Source organism: Crinia signifera, chromosome 9 (genome assembly GCF_055691185.1).
Source record: "Crinia signifera chromosome 9, ASM5569118v1, whole genome shotgun sequence".
In the NCBI taxonomy this organism is placed as follows: Eukaryota; Metazoa; Chordata; class Amphibia; order Anura; family Myobatrachidae; genus Crinia; species Crinia signifera.
Window position 1 is genome coordinate 93,586,894 of NC_139225.1, and position 13,311 is coordinate 93,600,204.

Here is a 13,311-nt window from a genome sequence, read left to right on the forward strand (position 1 = left end):
GAGGAGACGGAGACCCCCCGCAGACCACAGTACAGGTATCACGGAGGGTCTCCGTTACCGCACCGCGATGCCAGCCGCATATGTTAGTACATATGCGCTGGCATCGCGGCGGATGGGCGGCGATGTATATTAATACATCCCACCCTAAGTAAGAGATATATCGAACCTTCTAAAGAGAAAATTCGATAAATGGCCCATAGCAACCATTCAAATTCTAATTACTGTATGTTGCTGGCATAATAAAAAAAAAAAAACATTCAATTCGATTTTTCTTCAATATTTTTTTACAACCTATCCAATTAAGTATATTTTCACAAGAAAACACAGAGGTTCAGTGAAACAAAATCCCTGAGAAGCCATAGCTCATGCCAGGTTATCAGAACTACTTGGATAGCCCTTGAATTGCAACATGGTTTATCCAGTTGCACAGTTACTTGCCTGTTTTTGAATTACTCTCACATCAGAATTAGGCCCAAAAGTGGAATATTGGAAAAAAAAATACCAAAAGAAAGTCTTATTATTAGCCTAGGCCATCTCTATCCAGTCACACAGTTTGTATAGACAAGCTTGCCTGTGAATGTTATTCTAATACCCCTTTTAAACATTAGGTACAAATACCACGGGTCATACTTTGGGTATAAATGCTTGACCCGGTAATTTGCTTTTCTGTGTGAAAGGGGCGGTCAGATTGGGACTGGTGAAACAACCGGGCACTGCAATTCAGAGTAAAAGCCGTGATTTAGGGGCTATTCTGACTGAAAGTAGTATCAGTGATGGGTTGGGATCGTTTGGTCTACAACAACTAGGTTGACAAGCATTAGGTCGACACCACTAGGTCAACAGGCAGCAAGGTCGACATGTGTAGGTTGACATGGGTCAAGGTCGACAGGAGCATTAGGTCGACATGGGCAAGGTCGACAGTCAAAAGGTCGACATTGGGTTTTTCAGTTTTTTTACCTGAATATCGACTGTGTCGACATGGACACAGTTTGAAGTGCACCTCTTCCCCTCACATCGCTCGCTATGCTTCAGACACGGTGCCTCTCTACTCTCGGCACACTATTTTATTTTTCCACCCCTAGTGGATGGTAGGGCATGATATACCGCCTGTCTGCACACGTTGGCTCAAAAAACAATGAAAAAACCCATGTCGACCTTTTGACTGTCGACCTTGCCCAGGTCGACCTAATGCTTGTGTCAACCTAATGACCTGTCGACCTAGACCCATGTCGACCTAGTTGTTGTAGACCAGGCATGTCCAAAGTCCGGCCCGGGGGCCAATTGCGGCCCGTCATTTGAAGTGGCCTGCAGCCTCCAGCCAGAAGCAGGTGGAGCATCAGATGCGGGACACACAGCACTAAAGGTGGGTCCCTGCAGCTGCAACTGTATATAGCCATCCTCCGCAATCACAGTGACAGCAGTGTGTGTGTGGGGGGGGGGGGGGGTGCAGCAAAGGGGAAGCTTGCTCCCATAACATGCAGAGTGGAGGAGGGCAGCAGCGGGAGCCCAAGCATCTCCTGTCCTTGCAGTTCCTGCTTTGCCTCTCTGTCATCTAGCTCACACAAGGGGCTGGGAAACATAGGCCCTTATTCTGGTTGGTGCGGCCAGAGCCGCACACGGGGCTCCGGCCGCACAAACCAATCCCCGCCCACCCTACGGATCGCCACGGCCGTCCGTACACGGACGGCTGGCGATCCGCATAAAAATGGTGGAGGCGTACGCCTCCACCATGGTGGGAGCTGCCCCCTGCATTCGATGGTCGTCGACCATCGAAGGCAGGTCCGCACGCCCCGGCAGCTCCCGCAAGCTGAGACCACACGGACAATCGTCCGTGTGGTAGCTTGTATGGGGGCTGAAAGCTGACATCCGGCGACGTCAGCTTTCCGCCCCCATGAGTTGCGTCATGCCCTCATTACCATGCATACGCCCTGCGTTTGCATGGGAACGCCCATGAAACGCGGGGCGTACACATAGGGAAATGAGGGCATGAAGCCTCTCACGCCCCTATACGCCCCCTTTGCGGCGGACGAAATACGTCTGCGGCGAAGGGGGCTGCACATGCGCAGATTGACCTCTGCGCATGTGCAGAGTAAAAACATCGGCGGTACGGCCGCACGCGGGCCGTACCGCACGAAACAGAATAAGGGCCATAGAGAGAAGGGGGGGGGGGGCAGGCAGGGGGACATACAGTCAATGGGGGCAGAGTGGGGGACATACAGTGAAGGAGGATCAGGCTGGGGGACATACAGTGAATGGAGGCAGTGATGGACATTCAGAGAATGGGGGGCAGGCTGTGGGACATAGAGTGAATGGGGGCAGAGTAGGGGACATAGTGAATGGGGGTCATACAGTGAATGGGAGTCATACAGTGAATGGGGGCAGATTGGGGGACATACAGTGAAGGAGGGTCAGGCTTTGGGACATACAGTGAATGGAGGGTCAGGCTTTGTGACATACAGCGAATGGAGGCAGTGATGGACATTCATAGAAGGGGGGACAGGCTGGGGGACAGAGTGAATGGGTGCAGAGTGGAGAACATACAGTGAATGGTGGACATACAGTGAAGGAGGAGCAGGCTGGGGGACATACAGTGAAGGAGGAGCAGGCTGGGGGACATACAGTGAATGGGGGCAGGCTGGAGGAAATACAGAGAAGGGGGGGGCAGTCTAGGGAATATGCAGTGAAGGGGCAGGCTTAGGGACATAAAGTTAAAGGGGGCAGAGTGGGGGACCATTCTGATGCGATTAATGATTCAAAAAATGTCAGGCTGAATGGTCAGCTCCCCCACATTTTCACCTCACCAAAACTGTCCCTCGTCGCAAAAAGTTTGGACACCCCTGTTGTAGACCCAATGACAGTATCCCTCCCTGACAATAATGTACACTTGTACAGTACCAACGTATTGCAAACACACCACTGACACATACCCCCCAACATTCCCACATCCCACCCGATGCCAGCAGTGTCCCACGGCGGGGGGGGGGGGCAGTTGGGAGTCACCGCTGCCACCGCTTGCCAGCATGCGTTCAGAATCGATTCTCTGCAGGCACAGGGGCAAAATCGGGGCATGGCCTTGCGTGAGTGACGTGATTTGAAGGCCATGCCCCCTTGCCGTGAGGCCACGCCCCCAATATTTCGGGCTCAGACGGCTTTTCGGACCTGCACGCGTGAAGGTCCCGCTGAGCAACCAATGAAAGATACGAGGTATGCTGACAAGATAAAAAAAAGGACATGATTTATATTTTCAGCTTTATTTGGAATAAATGTAGGTGCTAAAACTGAAAAACATGAAAGTCTGTATCTGTCTTCTAATAACAGATGAATAACCATCACCACACTGAGAAGTGTTTCATATAACTTGGGTAATGAAGCTTTTATCTCCTTGTTTTTATTGGCAGCTGGTGATTTGCTCCTTAGTTGGCACAGATTGTTTTGTGATCATTAATAACAGATCGGACAGATGGAGACATTCTATAAATGTATTATATATAAATAATAGGCCTCTTACATGCTGATAACAAGTTAAAGCAGTGTGAGTGTGTGTGTGTGTGATCATCGAGAGTACTCAAACAAGCTGGATGCATAAGCAATATTCCTATATAGAAGGGACACTGTAATGGTCCTTTATAACTTTGGGCCTTATTTTGGTTCATTCTTTCTGACAAAATCCTTCTTAGATGGGCAAAACCATGTGCACTGCAGGTGGGGCAGGTGTTACTTGTGCAGAGTGAATTAGATTTGGGTGGGGTTTTACTTCAAAGTGAGATCTATATTGCAGTGTAAAAATAAAGCAGTCAGTATTTTCCCTGCACAGAAACAAAATAACTCACCCAAATCTAATTCTCTCTGCACATGATACATCTGCCCCCCCCTGCAGTGCACATGGTTTTGTCCATCTAAGAAGGATTTTGTCAGAAAGAATGAACCAAAATAAGGCCCTTTATAAGGTGCTGCTGACCAGTCTGGGCTGGGACATCTCAGTATTCATCCCCCAATAACATATCATATCTACAAAGCCATATGCCACTGCTCAGAGAGGTTCATTAAAAAGTTTACTGCGTTATCACAAATGGTGAACATTTTTTGTTCACCCCTTTAAAGTGAAAACATGAGTGTGGGAGAAATCCTATCAATCAAAAGCTGATTGTGGCTTCTAATTGTTCTTCCTGCTTACAACCATTTCTGTAGCACCACAGAAGTCCTTTTTGTGGGCGAGGGCTGTTATATGAACAATATGGTCCTGGAAAAATAGCTTATTTTAGTAGCCCCCAAGAGTCCAGGAAGGGTGAGTAGATAACAGATGATTGGATAATGGACCTTTAGCAGGACTCTTGTTTACTGTTGAGGAAAACAAGCTTGTGTTAAGGGGATGGTATGGGGACCCCGACATTTGGGATGCCAACATTTAAAAGACCTACAGGGACATCCTGCTGGTCTGGATCCAACACCTTCTAGGTAAGTATACTAACCCTCCCCCATCCCCCAGTCTGCAGCCTCCCCCTAGCCCCTCCCTTATTGCCTTAGTAGTAGTAGTATGTTTATTTATAAGGCGCCACAAAGTGTCCGCAGCATAAATAGGGGTATAGCTGGTAGAACTAAAATCAGAATCAGTTCTGAAGTAGGTGTCGAAATTTTCGAGGAGACTGAAGATGAAGTAGAGGAAGGGAAGAACAGGGCAGGAGCACTGGTGAGGTAAAGAGGTAGGGTAAGTACGTGAGGAAGGAGGGCCCTACTCATAAGAGTTAACAGACTAAAAGGAGGTGGGTGGACGAACGAAAAACAATAGGATAAGTAGGAACGGAGGTGAACAGGGGTAGGGTAGGCAGGATAGGAGGAGCAAAAGAGGTTAGGAGTAGGAGGGATAGGCTAGTCGGAAGAATTGGGTTTTGAGGGAGCGCTTGAAGAAGGTAAGGGAATCAGAAAGCCTGATGGGTAGCGGGAGGTTGTTCGAATGGGGGCAGCGCAAGAGAAGTCTTGGACACGGGAGTGGGAGGAGGTGATTAGGTGAGAGGTCAGTTGGTGGTTGGTGGCCTTACCCTAATCCCCAACCCCGCAGCCTACCCCTATTGCTGAACCATAACCCGCTCTTCCTCCTTTCATAGTGCCTAACCCCAGCATTTCCTGCTTATCACCAGCCAGTGAGAAGTGGCAGGAGCAGACTAAGCATAGCAGAGCACCAGTTGAATAGATGCCATGCACTGCACACAGCATCTATTCACAATGCAGAGAAAGACTGTGTGCAGCCCATCATCTCTAAAAGTGCTGGGCACACCCCCAAAGTGACTGAAACAGGGGAGGTGCCATGAAACTCCGCTACTTGTGTCATGCACAGAGACCCGATTTACACCACAACCACATTGGCAACAGAAAAGGGGGGTTACACCTTGCGGTGTCCCTTTGCGCTCTGGGGACCCTTGTGAGTATACAGTGAAAACTCTTTCAGACTAGTAATGAGGTCAACATATATGAGTGAAGCGTTTTCGTTTTTTCTAAATATATAGCATTTATTGAATAGTGCAAAATACATATGATGCAATAAAAATGGGTAATGATAAAATTCTATGAATTGCAGGTGTTAAACAATGTTAAACAATTTGGTTGGTTAAAAATACCTAGGCCTAATACCGGTACACACAAACATGGGGTGGGTGGGGTATGGGATAACACACAGGGGGTATGACTTATGTGTGATCACACTGTTGATCCGTCTGTGTAGAATAAGTTTCTATAGTCTTTTAAAAGGATGCCACTATGGGCTGACAGTACCTCTTCCAAATATAGGAGATAAACGTGGAAGCGTCTGCCGGCAGACTCCCGTCGATTGACCTCTTTTGCTGTGAGGTTTAATCGGCAGTTCCAGGTGCTTGCGTGCCTTTGACTAGTTTCGACAGGTAACTGGCTTCCTCAGGATGGTCGCAGTCCACGGCGCAACCTTCCCGGGAACCCCATCTCCCTTAGAACACATTGGCAACAGGGCTGGATTAGGTCGTGAGGTGTCCTGGGGCCCTTAAGAAAGGGAGGCCCTCCACATTTTGTCAGTGCTGTGTCCACTTGTCATACTGCACACCCCCATTATTGGACTGCACAGTTGAAATGCAGAAGTCTGCTTCAGAGATTTTTATATTCCATTTAAACCAATGGTGTCTCTGTTTGGAGGAAGGTCTGGGATCCCTTCATCCGGTCTCCCTGCAGTTTTGTCTCTTCTCTGGTCAGGAGGATCCATCAATAGTTCATTTAATCTTATACTCTTATGTCTTACTGTACACTATGTTGCTTTTTAGGCTGCCTGGTTCTTCCTTCTGCTGCTGCACAAGAGGGAGAGCTGCCGATGTCTCTGTGTGTTAACACTGACAAAAGGTCAACACAAACAATACAGTAGGTTGACATGGCAATGGTAGACATGAGTTTTTCACTCATTTTTATTTATCTGGACTATTCATGCTTTACCATCCATGTGGACTACAGATGGGAATGGAAAAGTGCCCGAAGCATGATGAGCAAAGCGAACTATGCAAGGGTTTGTGCTACATTAATTGGGGGTCCATGAATACAGATGTCAACATTAACACAAAAGCCTGTAAAAACTCATGTCAACCCTTTGTCTGTGTGGACCTAATGAATGTCAAACTTTTTCCCCATACCGGGTTTGTGCCCTTCAATCATTGATGTTCGACCCTGTGATCCACAAACACATAAACAGGTAAGTGCAGGACTTTCCCCACATTTAGTACCCTACATCAATAGCTTTTTGAAATACATTAAAATTATTTTTCACATGATATCAGGAAGGGGTTAATGAAGAGCGGCGTATCTTGTTTACTAAAGTGGGGTTTATTTAAAGCAAATCTGGAGGAGTTTAGAAGATATCACATGCCTTCGGACTAAAATACACATTCTTAAAGAATAACAGCTGGGGACATTTCTGCCCAAAACACATTTAACTACTTAGTTGCCAGTGAAATCGAGAAAATTCGGGAGTGACTATTTGTTTTTTTACAGCTGTCTTTTGAACTTTTTTCATTTAATTTGCTGCCCAATACAAACCTCCACAAATTGCTGCTTGCAATAACAAAATGATAACCTAACGTAACTAGAGCGGAACAAGCACGATGTGTTAAATCTAAGCACTTGATAAGTATGTACTGTACTACTCCCCTAATAATACTTTATTTCTGATAATACATTGTACAATGCATTGACTATAGAAATTCCATAGATATGAGCTGTCACTTATAAGTATTGTATACCTTTTATAAAGGTCACAAATGTGTTATTCTAATATTCAGGGGATTTCTCTAAAACGTACACAGTATTTCAGGACAGGAGAGGCACTAGCGTAAAGGTGCTGGCCACATCATGCTGGGGACATGGCAGCACCTGGCAGTATACCTAGCGCTCCTGTCCTTCCTGTAAAACACAACTGCATTACCATGTGCACAAGTGGCAGCGCCCTCTCTCACAGACCTACCAATCACAACACATGTTCTCTCAGGATAAAGGGCCTGTTTCAGACCCAGGTACAATTTTCCAAAAATTGCTGATCATGAGTTTCGGACAACTGCTTGCACTGTCGCATGTGCGGACAATTAAACTGTCATTGTCTGGCAATCGCAGTTTAAGTTCTGATGGAGGGGCGGCAATGCGCTGTGGCGGAGGTAGGGGGTGGCATTTTCTGGGAGCAGCCAAGTAAATGAAGGCGTTTCCGGGTGCCCGCAAATTTTGAAGGCACATCGCTAGGCGGGACACAGCCTGCGAGGCGGTCTTGCCCCTGCAAACAGCTCTGAATAACCCCCAAAGTGTAACAGGTATGAATTGTTAAATCAATAAAAGAAATTGATAGTCATTAGGTCGACTACCATTGGTCGACAGGCAGAAAATTGACACATGTAAAAGGTCAACATGCATTATTTTCACAGGGTGAAAAGGTAAACACAAGCAAAAGGTCGACATGAAAAAAAAACGTTGTCATGTTTACTTTTTTTATGTCTGTCGACGTAGGTCATCCTGAACACCGTATAAGTGTACCGCTTCCCCGTACATGGCTCGCTGCACACACCATGCTTCGGGCATGGTGCCCCCTCCACGTCCACTGGGATAGTAAAGTATGAACGAGTCCATCACAACTGTCCTCCCTTCATTTGTACCGTGAGGAAGCTTTAGCAGTTTTCGCGGTTACAATTGCCTGCCAAACCCGCAATGCTATAAATTCATTCCTTGGAGTGTTTAAAAGTAAAATTGAATGTAGCTAAATTACACATTAGTGCAGAGGTTCCCAATCTTTTTTGATTCACGGCACCCTAGAGAATCAGAATTTTTTTCACGGCACCCCTAGGTCCAAAAAAATTTAATTAGATTGGGTTTATATGCGATTCTTTGAGGCAGTTTTGTGGTAAAGGGCAGGATTTGCTTCTGTTTGTACACATTCTATGATTGGCAGCCACCAGCACTGGTTTTGCTCCTAAATATTTAACCATTAATAGTTTGAGTTGGTCAGCACCACCAAGCCGCGGCACCCCTGCATGTGTCCCGAGGCACCCCAGGGAGCCACGGCACACAGTTTGGGAACCACTGCATTAGTGTATTGATCTAAATACTTAGAACTCACATCTTAGTAAATGTCCCCCCTTGTCTTAGTCTATTTCAGATGGGATGTTGCTCTGGGCAACTAATCAGATACGATCTATTATCTTCTGAAGGTGCTAAAAAAAAAAAAAAAAAAAGTAGATTCTGATTGGTTGCCTAGAGCAACATCCCATGTGACATAGAACTCCCATCTTAGTAAATTTCCCCCTTTATGGTTAATGTGATTTAACAGTTTTTAGTATAGTTAGAAATTACATGCTACAATATTTTTTAGATATGTTATTTAGGGGAAGACAGACTTCTAACAATGGGGTTATTTGTTCACAATAATTAATCATGTTCATTTCTCTTTTATATTTACAGAAGAATTTGTATTATTGCAACATGATTTTTAGTTGATCTTTAAGTTGACTATATAACTGTACTTATGTCCTACAAATATAAATATATATATATATTTTCTTACAAATGTTTTATTGTATATTCGGTATATCATGCATTAATCACTTTTTGGCAACAATGAATAAACATCATATGCAAATCATATGGTATTATACAGATGGAGCGCCACTCGCTCTTGCAGGGGATGGCGGAAGATTCGCCAGCCGCCATCCCCCGCCAGCCGCCGTAAGGGTGGTCAAAGAGCATTGGAGGAGCTTGAAAGAGCCTTTGAAGGCTAAATATGCAGGAGCAAATCATGGTGGATGGTGGCCAAAAAGTAGGAGCAGCTGGGGGGTGGAGAGTTTCAGGGCTATAAACGGTCACAGTTCAAAGTGAAAGTACATTACAGAAGATGTCATTTTGATGGGCTTTTAACTAATGATGTTCATAATTCTCAACATCCCCCCTTCCCCACTGTTATTAGTTACATTCCTCTTTCCCATCACATTATTACTAATAAATATCCCTTCTCCCACAGCCAAATTCAGTTTTTCAGGAGACTATTTCAGTAGACACAGATAGAGGTCTGCTAAAATATTTGACACGTGTGTAGGCATGGATTGAATGAAGAACTTGCCAGCAGGTTTCCAGTAGATTAGAGAATGTCTGATCTTCTCAAGATAGGACAAGGACGATCGGCGGTAAGAATTCCTGACAACAGTACCCCGATTAAGGTAATCCATCGAGAGAGGGAGGTCCAGTAAATATACTTACCTTTCCCCTGTCTTCCCCTAAGCTTAATCTCCTCCTCCAGAGCCTAACCCTCTCTAACCCCCTCCCCATAGTGCCTAACACTCGTATACGCTGTATAAACCTAATACTCCCATCCCACAGCCTAACCCTAACTGCCCATTTTAAGTGCCTAACCCTCCCTCACCGCAGCCTAACCCTTCCCCCTCTCCCATGCAGCCTAACCCTAAGTCCCCCAGTGCTAAACCTACCTCCCCACCACCCCAACATAACACTACCATACCTAGCACAATTACGATCTGGATGCCAGCAGTCGGTCTTCCAGTGTCAGCATCTTCCTCGGTATTCTGACTGCCGGCATTCCATTTCTTGGGATGCTAACTGCACCCAGACAAGTGTTGTGCCCACTAGTCATGCTAAGTAACCAGAAAGGAGTGTGCAGTTGCAGATTTGCATAAATATTATATAATAGAACATTATAGAAAAATCAAAAACAAGCTTTAGTTACTGATGCAAAAACATAGATATTGATACTAATTGTTGCATACATCGCATAGATATATACTACAATACAAAAAACACAAATAACAAGATTGAAAACACATTGTAAGGGTCAGAAGTTTTCTTTTATTTTCCAGTTCAATAGCATAGCAACAATAAAACAGAATAGTGCAAAAATAATTCTTCTGTTACAAAACATTATAAAACGTACTGTACATAAAAAAGAAAAGAAAAGAAACCACAGAAAAAAACAAACTTTTGCCCAGCAAATGCATCTTACAACAATGATCACTCATAAATGAATAGATAATTCTGTTTTACTGTCCACTTATTTAGGCACATAAACAAGTTATAGTTTAGGTAAGAAAGTGTTTTCAAATAAAAAGTTTTTCAACTGAAAGCTTTGTTACATTCGTTGTTGGCAGACAGGCAAATCGGTACTTCAATAAATTGGCTATGACCTGGCCCCTGGCACCACAAGTCCAGTAACAGCAGTGGAACAATTTTATCAGAATTTTTTAAAAAGCTTCATAAAAAAAAGAGACCTACTGTATTTCTAGGGTAAGTCATTAAATAACATGCTGAACTAGACCCACTAGTGACGTGTAGCTAGATACGGTATATTGGGCCATCCAGCGAATAACTTGGGTGATGTATAAAGCAGCCACCAGACCGTGATATCCCTTATAGCACACAAGGTAATATACTAATTACTAACCGCCTACACAGTTTAAAAAACAAACAAGAATGTACTAAATCTGAACAAACTTCAAGTCACTCTTAGAACAGAATTCTGAAATCTTTTTACTTTTTTAAGGGCTAGATTCATCAAGCTTCAAAAAGTGATAAAGTGGAGAATGAGAAGCAGCCATCAATCAGCTCCTACCTGACATTTTTCAAACACAGTCTGTAACATGATAGTTAGGAGCAGATTGGCTGGCTGTTTCACTTTGCACTCCTATAGGGCTATGAAAAAAACATGGGTCAGGGTGTAATTGGGGGGGATTAAGGGTGCTGCCACTGGCATTCCAATGCTGTCACCTCTTCCATCACTCAGAATCAAATATTGATGCCAAAATCTCTGCACTTTGCAGGAAAAACTATGTCCCAAGTAAGGAGATTTGCAAAGTGTTGTGCTCGTGAAGTCACACAATTTTAATAAATCTGATTCTGTCTCATCAATATTGGTTCAGCCAAAAGGTCTTCTTCTGTATGTAAATCATGAGTGCTGTTTTTTTTTTCTTTGTCAATAATATAACAGAATAAAAAAATAAGATTTCCATTTGTTGTCAACCACTTTCAATATACTTTATCGATCGTTTATAAGCGTAAAAAATGTTTTCAATTCCACTTAGAAAACTAGGATATCTGCACAGCATAGTAGTCCGCATTTATTTATTTTTATTCATTAGGGAAATTTTTCTTCACAGCAAACTGTCACTACCCATGAACCTTAGCAACAGTTGCCTGACACTGAATGCATACATCCAGATATTTTTCTACGAATATACAGGAAGCAAGCATTTCCTGCCTCCATCCCCTTGGTGTTAAGAGCACAAGGCACTGGCAGCAAGGACAGGTAGAGAAGCCAGCAGCCAGAACAACAGGATAAAAATGTATTGGCACTATTCCGGCATTTTCCTGCTTAAGCCAGTCTTGGCAAGTGCACAACTATACTTCTCTCATTTTCAAATTAGTCAGCTGCACAATAACAGCGGAAGCAGCACAACAATAAGATGGTGAAAAGGCAGGAAAGATGCTCGGGTCTATTCAGAAAAATAAAAGGGAGTAGAAAACGCAAATTGAAATGTGTTCTGTTGGGAAACACCAGAGGCGGCCATTTTATTGTAAGTAAGAAAAAGATCTTATTGGCAGGGTCTATGGGATTGTCACAAAAGATATACTGTGCACATTCAGGAGAAAAAACTTTTACAACGGAAGAGCAACAAATCTGCTAGGAAATAAACTGCACAGACGTATATTGGATCAGATCTTCTTTGTCCCAAAACCAAAAGAGAAAATACTTTCAACATATTACCAAGTTCGATTTGATTTTTGTTTTTAATATTGTGTGTGCCACAGACAGTCGTGGAAACAAAATACTAAGTACATTTACTAAAGCTTCTTAATATTCAGATTCATATATCTGATTCTGACTATCATTTTTCTATTGCATTTTAAAAAAATAATATTTGGAAGTCAGTAAATTTAACCCTACATTTTTTTTTGCTGGATAAGATCTGCAATAGACTAAACAACCTTACATTAGACAGTGCAAAGTCATCAACGGAGAGAACATTGTGTTATAAAGGGGATAAAGTATAGCCTTAGGCTAAGAAAAGAACGAATTACACCTTCAGAAATATGAAACAATATGCTCTTCCTGCCCTCCTAAAGGGATGTTTACCTGCAGTAAGAGAACTCCGCAGGTAAATGATGTCCACTTAATTCAACCAATCCTTTATTCAATGATGCTACAGTATAATCCCTATTTCATCATTTTAAACAGCATCCTGTCCCTGCAGACGTAAAACACCAGCTCAAGGAATAATGGGGCAGATGTATTAACCCCTTCAGTGGTTTTATTTATTTTTTCAGGGAGCACTCCCTACTGGGCAAGTTTTTGGGGGGCGCGTTCCCTAAAAAAAACAGCCCACTGTGTTTCCAGGGGTTGGGTGTTTCCAGGGGTTGGGCAGCGCCGCACAGTAGATCAGCCAGTGCCTGGCCCTGTCCCTGGCTGTGTGACGTTAGCAAGGTCATGCCGCACACAGCTGGGGGGAAGGAGGCGGGGCTGCTGAAGCTAAGCGCAGTGCTGATCTCAGACGCTGCCCAGGAGAAGGGAGTGCAGACATTGGCACTCCCGAGGATTTTCCGGGTTTGCCAGTCTGGGCACTGGCGCACAGCCCAAAAAATTCTCAGACGTGCTAGCAAAGGGGTTCAGCCTGGTGAACACATAAAGTGAAAGTAAAGGCACCAGCCAATCTACTCCTAACTGTAATTTTTTAAACATAGCTGATTGGCTGGTGCGTTATCACCTTCTACTTTCTATCCACTTTCTTTTCACTAGGCTTAGTACATCTGTCCCACTGTTTGGAT